This window comes from Mustela putorius, unplaced genomic scaffold (assembly GCF_011764305.1).
Source record: "Mustela putorius furo isolate JIRA1106 unplaced genomic scaffold, ASM1176430v1.1 tig00000224_pilon_pilon_pilon, whole genome shotgun sequence".
In the NCBI taxonomy this organism is placed as follows: domain Eukaryota; kingdom Metazoa; phylum Chordata; class Mammalia; order Carnivora; family Mustelidae; genus Mustela; species Mustela putorius.
The window spans coordinates 28928972-28937756 of record NW_025421321.1 but is presented as its reverse complement, the minus strand read 5'-3'; positions in this window follow the sequence as shown (position 1 = coordinate 28937756).

Genomic DNA, 8785 nt, shown 5'->3' with positions numbered 1-8785 from the left:
TTAGCTTATGGGAAACACTCGATAGATGGTAGCTGTTTTTTTTTTTTTTTTTTTATAATTTCCAATCCTTATTAAACGACTTCATGAAGAAGCCTACTAATGATCCCACAATATCCTCCCATTTATTTTCATCTTCATGTGGCTGTTCAGGCAGACTTCTTTCCAGGAAGCTTCCCTTTTCTTCCTTTAAGTATTTCCTGCCCATTCCTGAGGGCTCAGTTGGAGGTTTTCCCCCTGACTTCAGCACTTGAGTTCACTACTCCACAAATACTTATCTAGCTTCACTGTATGGAAGTCACTACATTAGGTGCTGCAAACACAGTAACAAAAATGGGAGAGATCATTGTCCCTGCCTCCATAGAGCTTATGTTCAATCAGAGGAGGCAGCCTCTCAACAACTATTGCAAAGATAAGTGTTTACATGGGTTGGATGAAATGCTCACAAGGTGAGGGGTATTAAGGAGGCAAATCCCTGGGGACTGACATAGTCTGGGGTTGGAAAGATTTCCCTGAGGAGGAGGTATTGGGTTAAGATCCAGAAGGTGATGATTAATCCAAGGAAGAGGGTCAGGTAACATGTGGAGATAATCTACCACATTCTTTACCTGTACAGAGCCTTGAGGAAGATGTAACCTGCCTTGTAAGAGCTTCTAATTTAGGGGAACACCTTTTCTGGCCACCAGTGAACAGTGAGCTGCTTTTTCTTGGAAGCCCAGGAATGCTTACTGTTGGAAGCATTTTTTTTTTAAACTTCTTTCCAGATATGCATTGTTTCTCCATTCATTCATTTATTTGAAAAATATTTATAGGATATCTAGAGAGATTGTCCAGTATAGAAATGTCCTCGCTTTACATGCATTTATGTAACCAACTACCTTTAAGGTATATGTTTATACCTATAGATCTGTCTTGTTTACTCCATTACAGTCCTGACTGCAGAATCCAGGTCTCTCATCACTTTCTGTCCCATTCAGTACCTTGCACACAGTAGGCACTCAGTTGATATCGATGACCCCAGGTGAGCCCTGGGCCGATCTTTCACATGGCAATTTTCTGCCATACTTTAAAAATCCCTGGCAACATGTTGTGATGTTGAATGTTTCTAGCCTAACAAAAAACATAATTAGGAAGGTAAATCTGCTGAAGCTGAAACAAATCATTTAATTCATTCCACAAGCCAAATGGAAAATGATTTTGAGATTATCCACCGTATTGGGTTATCTGCTCTACTGCTCCGTACCATTAGCTCAGGCAGTTGGGAATTGCTTGCAATTCACAAAGAAGCAGATTGTGTTTGGTTTGTGTTGGCTGTGTACCCTCTTCTGAAGTGGCTGTAAGTCCTCTCCAATTCGGCGAAGGCAGCCAGTCTGGATGGCCAGTAGGCTGAGTAGGGTTCTCCCATGTTGGTGTTTCTAAGTAATGTGGGGCTCGTGTACGCACGTCTATGCCTGCCTCATTCTGTTCTAGTTCCCCATCAGCTGAAGGTGGAGCCTCGTCCATGCTTCATCATCTGAATTTCTAGATGACCCATCGCTTCCTATTAACATTTCATCTTTCTTAGGGGCAAAAGTGACCCGATACTATGTTATCCAGGTCATTTTCCTTTTGCAAGAGGTAAGATACTGCCTCTGGTTCCAAGAGGCTCTAGAAAGATATCCAACCATATAGAAGCCCCCTTGCCTGTGGGAGGGTTTGGGATGCTGAGCTTTTTGCACAGTTGAATCCAGTTACGTACTTTAACATAGTTCAGTGTTCTGAGATGTCTTCCTGCTTCCTTAGCTTTTGAAAGCTCACATGTCTAATATGGCAAGGTAGGGTAGCGCCATCATGGGACACTTATTCCAAGCTTTGTGGAAACCTGCCTTAGACCAGCTTGCTTTATTCAGAAAGAGAAGAGTGGATAGAAGCTGTACTTCTGAAAGGTGCAGTTTTTAGGCATGAACTTTTAAGGGCCCTGGGGCCCAACACTGCAGTTTTAAAGAAAGTTCAGATTCTATTCACAAAACCTGGGAGTGGACCCTTCAGTAACTGATTGACGGAGAAGATGGGGAACACATAGATGGAAAGGTAGAGAGCAGATAGCTGATTATTAGAAACATACATCACTGAGCCCTTTGTGGACTTCTCCCTGTCTCACTAGGGATTTACTTAGGTGGTCTTAAGAATTTTTCTTTTCGGCTCTGCTCAATAAATTTGGGGGCCCTTCCCATCCTTTGGAGCTGTGAAGAGCACAGTGACACTGGTACTTTGTGGACCCAGAGGCTCCTGCAGGGCTAATATGGGCCATTCTGGCCAGGCTTCTGTGAGGCCAAGACAGGCAGACCCAGGCATTGGCAGGTGTCACACTCTATTAGAAAAGCTGCTTATGAGTTTGGCTGCATGTCCTCAGAATGTGGGAAGGCTGAAATCTTGGGGGAAATAAGTTAATAAAAAGAAAACACCTGACTCAAAGCAGGTTACTTAAATAGATTAGGCAGTTTGCTAATATCACACTACAAATGATGCTTTTCTTTTGTGAACCCAGATAGAATAAAAGACAACTGAGACTGTCTCATAAAAAGTATCATAACTTTTGTATCAAAAATACTGTTGTAATCCAAATGCTTGGTTCCATCTACATTAGCATGAGAAAGACCATGGACTTCTAGATCTAGCATGATGGTAGTGTGGCTCTCCACAATAGAGACTTTTGCCTAGATTTTTTTTTTTTTTGCTCAGGTAGAACTCCCAAGCTATTAAAAAAAAGAAAAAAAGGACAAGATCATCTTAATCTCTAACAGCACTGAAGGACACTGGCTCCCGAACTGTGGTAGCAGTTCCGCCTGGATTTCTGTCCCCTTTGTGTGTTCTCATTACCTATGCCTCTGCTTGGAAGTTGACTAAAAAGGTAAATTAGGGCATGATTCTTATGGTGACGACTCTTGGTCATACAATCACAAGGAATTGAATTTGGCCAACAACCACATGAGCTTAGAAGAGGATCTCAAGATCTAGAAAGGGCCACACCCCTGATGGACTCTGTGATTGCACTGCGATCGAGTAGAGAGCCCTGCTGAGCCAGAGGCCAGACCCCTGATCTGCATGCAAGCAGAAACTGGGAGATAATAAATGCATGTCGTTTTAAGTCATGAAATTTGTGGTCATTTGTTCTATGGCAATAGAAAACCAGTACAGTGATTCTCTTCAGAAAATATCCCATCATAATACTTAAGTAACAAAATCACTGGGTGTGCATCTAGGAGGCAGTGTAAAACTGCAGTGGACACACAACTTCTAGCCTGTAGGCTAACGTGTGAAGTCAAGTGCGTCTGTGCTTCTGCTGCCTCCAAGGGAGGAATACCTTCAGTGTGCCTGGGAGACTGGCCTGTCCCCTGTGCCCCTGCTGTCACAGACTTCTTTTCAACTCTCTTTGCAGGCACATACATTTGATCCGAGTGGGGATTATTAGTCCTGAGGGGCCTGGAGGGAGGGGTTGGTGGTGACAAGTCTCTTTCCTCTCCTACCAGTCTTCACCCTCCTGGAATTTCAACGAAAGCCGTTCACTGAGAATCCACAGGGTTATCCAGATAGACTTTCATGCTGGTCCTTTTGTGTTTCGCCCCAGGGAGAATCTGGCCAACTATATATTCATTGATATTTTCCCCATTATTTATTACCTAGACAGAATAGCATGATTAATTATTGATCATAGACTAGTAACTGATTAAAGTGTGGTTCTGATCAGCAGTCAAAAGTCATTTGTTTCCAGGCATTCATGGTTCCTGCATAGAGAGTGGCAAAACAATACTCTCTTTTCAGTGCATAAAATATGACACCTGTAGGCAGGCTGTAGTTATAAGCCAGCAACAGAGCTCTTCGCCTGTACTTTGTCTTAATAAATGGGAAATAATGATTTGCTGAAAGAGAGAAACTGTTTGGAAGATTTACATGTAGAGAATACAATGTGAAGTATAATTGGAGGATTCTAATTAGAATTGTTTCTCATGGACTGAATGCTTTGCTGAAGAGAAACTCACTAGGAATAGCTCTTTACCATCTGGGAAGCATATCAAATTTTGTTTCATTCTGACTTTATTTCTGGGTTTATTCTCCTTCTCCACCTCGTCTTCAATCTCCCCTTCTCTTCCTCTCCCCCTTCCTTCCTGGTTGCCTCCCTCCCTCCCATCTTTATACCTTTCATTGGATAGTCTGCATCAGGGGTTGGCAGACTGGGCCTGTGGGTCAAATCTGGCCACCACCTGTTTTTGTAAATAAAGTTTTGGAGCACGGCCAGGCCCCTTTGTTCTCATACTGTGTGTAGGTGCCTTTGGACTACAATGGCAGCTACACAGTTGTGACGGGGACCATGTTGCCACAAAGCCTAAAATGTTTACTTTCTGGCCATTTACGAAAGAGAGTACGCTGACCCCTATTTTATGTTCCAGGCACTGGGGACACAGTCCCTACCATCCATGGTTTCTGTTATGTGACCGTCTAATTATACTATGTTGTGGAGGGTAGGGTGATAGACCTCTGAATGAAGTACCGTGGGAACCAGGGGATATATTTAAGAAGTGGGATGAGAAGATGACATCTGCAGTGAAGGTAATATTTGAGCTGGGGGTTTTCTGGCAGTTTGGAAGTGGAGAAAAAGAGTCAGGACTTGAATCTTACAGCCCAGGTATTTTATTTCAGCCCCATAAAACACCCAACCCAATGCTGCATTTCCTTCTTTGGATGATATACTTTTTTTTTTCTGGACAGTTATTAGTGGGTCTCCAGCATAGAGATATCTCAAGATGTGGATGGTTTTGTGGAATCTAAGTTTTCTCTTGGATATTAGAAGCTAGTGAATTGATAAAGAGTCGAGCTTCCAATAGTGGAGAGTGGCAGGAGGTCCTGATTGGCCAAACTGTTTCAGACCTCCAGGGTTGCTTACAGAAGACACAGCTTTTGTCTTGAAAATTTTAAGGGCATGGCTTCATTACTCTGTTAATTGCAAATGGAGTCAGTTGGCACCAGATGAGGAGGAGACTCCCACATGCCCACAGACAGAGGTGGCCTTAGGGTTTGTAGCAGTCTTTTCTGCAAGAGAGAGGTGTCCCTGAAGTTTTGACAGTGAGGTCCCTCCACCCCCTGCTATGAACTTGGCTGGAAGCTAAGTTCATTCCAGAAACAAGCAAACAGTATAATTTTTCTTCTGTCTTCTAGAAAAGTGTTCAAACCCAGAGTGGGGTTCATTTTAGGAATCTAGTTTCAGTCCACCTAGGATTCTTTCCAGGCCAAGCAAAGACAGAAACCTAATTATAAAAATCAAGTAAAGACCAGAAACCAAGTTCAGATTTAGGAAATCTTTTTCCATCAGAGCAAAAAGTAGAATTGGTACAAGTTTGCTTTCTAGAAAAAAGGAAATAGTGGAAGAATTCTAGAAATTACTTGAAATTGAATTTTTAAAATATTGGGCAAGCAAGCCTTTGCCAAAGAAAGAAAATAAACTGACTAGAATGGGTGAAACCATCCCACTTCATCTCCTAGTTCCCAAGATGTCAATTCCTGCATGAGAAGATTTTAATCCAAGATTTCTAAGGCAAAAGGAACTCCCCTTTATTGAATGTGGATTGAATGACAGTTGAGTGACATGACATATGCTGACTTTTAAACTTACACATAAACCCCTGGATTTTGTCCCTGGAGCTGTTAGGTTCTCTTCTCTAGAAACTGTAGAGACTTCTGGCATACCTAGGAAAGGTAATGGTGTCAAGTTAGGAACCTAAGAATTGAGCCAATTTTTTTTTTTTTTTTTTTTTTTTTTTAGTAAAATTTCAACTTTATTTGGCCAATGTATTCAATTCCAATATCGTGGTAGAAACGGCTGCAGAACGGCCCGCACGTGGTTCGGCTCAAGCACCCTTGGCCGTCGCCCAGCCTGGAAATGGAGGGTTCTGGTTGTGCCTGCCGCAGGCCTCAGGTGGTGCTGGAAGTCACAGAGCAGCGGGGAGCCTGGCTCGGGGAGGAAGGGGGGCCACCCGGGTCTGCCCTGGGCTCAGCCAGCATCCACCCCCGCCCCAGACTTGCTATTGAATCTCCGCTCTCCATTTCTTAGCCCGAGGCCTTGGTCAAGTCACCTGATTTCTCTGAACCCTGATTTCTTCATCTGTAAAAGGGGGGGGGTAGTAATAGTGATATGATGTAGCAATTGTGAGATTTTTATGAAGTAGTTAGCATCATGACCAGCATATAGTGGGTGATTAATAAATCCTTGCTATTCTTATTTTTAGTTTGACGTACAGTAATTTGATTTCCTAGAAGGTTTGGAATATTCAAGAGTGACATGGACTTTCAAGTTCACTCTCTTGCCCACATGCATTTGGAATGTGCTCGCCACATCAATTTAAATCACTATGGTGCTTACCAAGCAATTTATGAGCACAGATTTCTGAATGTCTGCTTGAAGAATGGACAACCGAAAGGACAATGGCGTCTTTAGGAGACAAGTCTATTTACTCAACAGCCATTGAAAAGGCATTATGCGTCAGACACTGGGCAATGGCTCAGGAGACAAAGATAAATAAAATATTGTTCTTGGCTCATAGTTTTATGGTCTAGTTACTCTATGGACATGTTAACAGAAGATTATAATTCTGTATAAAAAGTGCCATGGTGGAATCTGTGGGATTCAGATGGCAGCAAGCGGATAGGAAAGGCCTCATGGAAGAAGCTTTTGAGTTGAAATTCAAAGAACAAGCAGGTGTTTTTCAGGCAGGCAGGTGAGGGGAGGACATGCCAGGCAGAAGGAACGATGCAGAATGACACCGCGGTAGTTCAGCACTGCTGGGGTAGAAAGCACATCTAGGATAGAGTGGAGGGAACTGCAGCTGGACAGGTTGGCTGAGCCCTATGTGCCCCACAAAGGCATTCTATTTTAATCCTGTAGGTGGGAGGGAGCCATTGAGAACTTCTGAGCAGGTGAGTCACATGATCCAATATGCTTTCTAGAAAGATAATCTGGTTGGCAATGTGTAGGACTAATTGGAGAAAGGGAGGCAGGGAGATAGATGAGTTATGAGGCCTTTGCTGCAAGTACCTGGGCAAGAGATGATGATGTTCCAACCCAGGATTGTGGCAGTTAAGAAGGGAGGGCATGTGAGTGATGTTGCAGAGATAGGAACTGATTCAGATGGACATTATTGGAGTAAAGTCTGTTTCAGGTACACAGGTCATCTGAGATCTCCTGTGATTTGTGGTGGGATCTAGACCACAGAATGGGCTCTCGCTGGTTTCATCTGGAAGACCACTATTGGCCTGCTTACGTTAGCTCCTTGAAATTATAAATGGGACCAGAGACTCATTCCTCCAAGGTCAATTCTTGCTGATTGATGTGAAGTTGCATATTTCACAATGGGTCAGTCTAAGTACAGATTCAGTGCCCACGGTCTGTGGGTCTTCATTTATCATCAAAAGGAAGTAGTCTATCAAAAATGGACAAGTCACATTTTCCCTACAAATTCTGGGTTTTTGGAAGGCAGCTATGCTTACAACTATACCACCAATGCAAATTCTGGGTTTTTGGAAACTGAATAAAACTCTACTCTCTCAAAGATTATATTTAAATATTATACTATTTACTATCCACCCATATATCTGTCCATCCATCACTTAATATTGGTGAAGAGCCAGAAAAACTACCTGTGAATTATAACAGGTAGATGAATCCATTTACCAACTGTTACGAGCATGAAAGAATCAGGAAAATTCAAAATATAGATATGGAAACATCTTTTGTCAAATCTAAAATCCACAAAGCCTCTTTGTTTGCTTGCTCTCATAATGCAAATCTTATGTTTGTTAATATCCAGTATAATTTTGTAAACATGACATAAGCATTTTGCACATATAAGATTGTGTGTGTGTATGAGTGAATAGAATGTTTCTTTTTCAAAAAGTACTTGCTAATGAAGTAATTAGTAGGGACATATTTTTTTGCTTTGTGTGTATATGTGTGTATAAATATGTGTGTGTATATATATGTTTATGTGTGTGTATATATACACACATATATATTCATATATATACACACATATATATTCAGTCTGATTCTTAATATATGCTAATCTTCATAGCACATGTAATATTAAAAGAAAATTTGGTAATACTTTAAATGTCCTATCATTGTGAATTCATTTTATATTCATTGGAATAGCATTGATCAAAATGAATTCATTTGGTATTCATGTAGATGTCACATGTACTTCCATAGGTGTTTCATTGTAAATTAGCATTTCTCAGAGGACACTTAAAATAAGTGTTACTGAAAGTCCTCATTACACATATTGCCGAGATTAGTACATTAAGGATCATGTACTTACATAGTACTAATGCATTTCTGCCACTTAAAATACTGCATTACCCATTTCTGATATCTAGCAAATATCTAAGGCAATTTTGAGAATTACTGATATCCTAAAGGAAGTGGTACTTTTATGATTAAGCAGGTTACCTATATTTTGCTCTGACTTTTTTAAAAACTAAAGTTCTGTTAGATATAAAAAAGAATTAAAAATGAAATTTATGTGATAACAGTGGTTTTTAAATAATTTTCATATAGTCAGGCATACAAAGAAAGTAGAACCATATGTAATCTTATTTTTGATCAATAACCTTGCTTAAAAAAATCAAGTGAAATGTAAATTTTGTGGACCAGACTGTAGATGTGTCAAGGAAACACTGAATTTTTGGATGTACCAGTTTTGAGCTTGACTTATCTCAGATACAACAAACATAAACAAATTAAGGGCCACTCATCTTT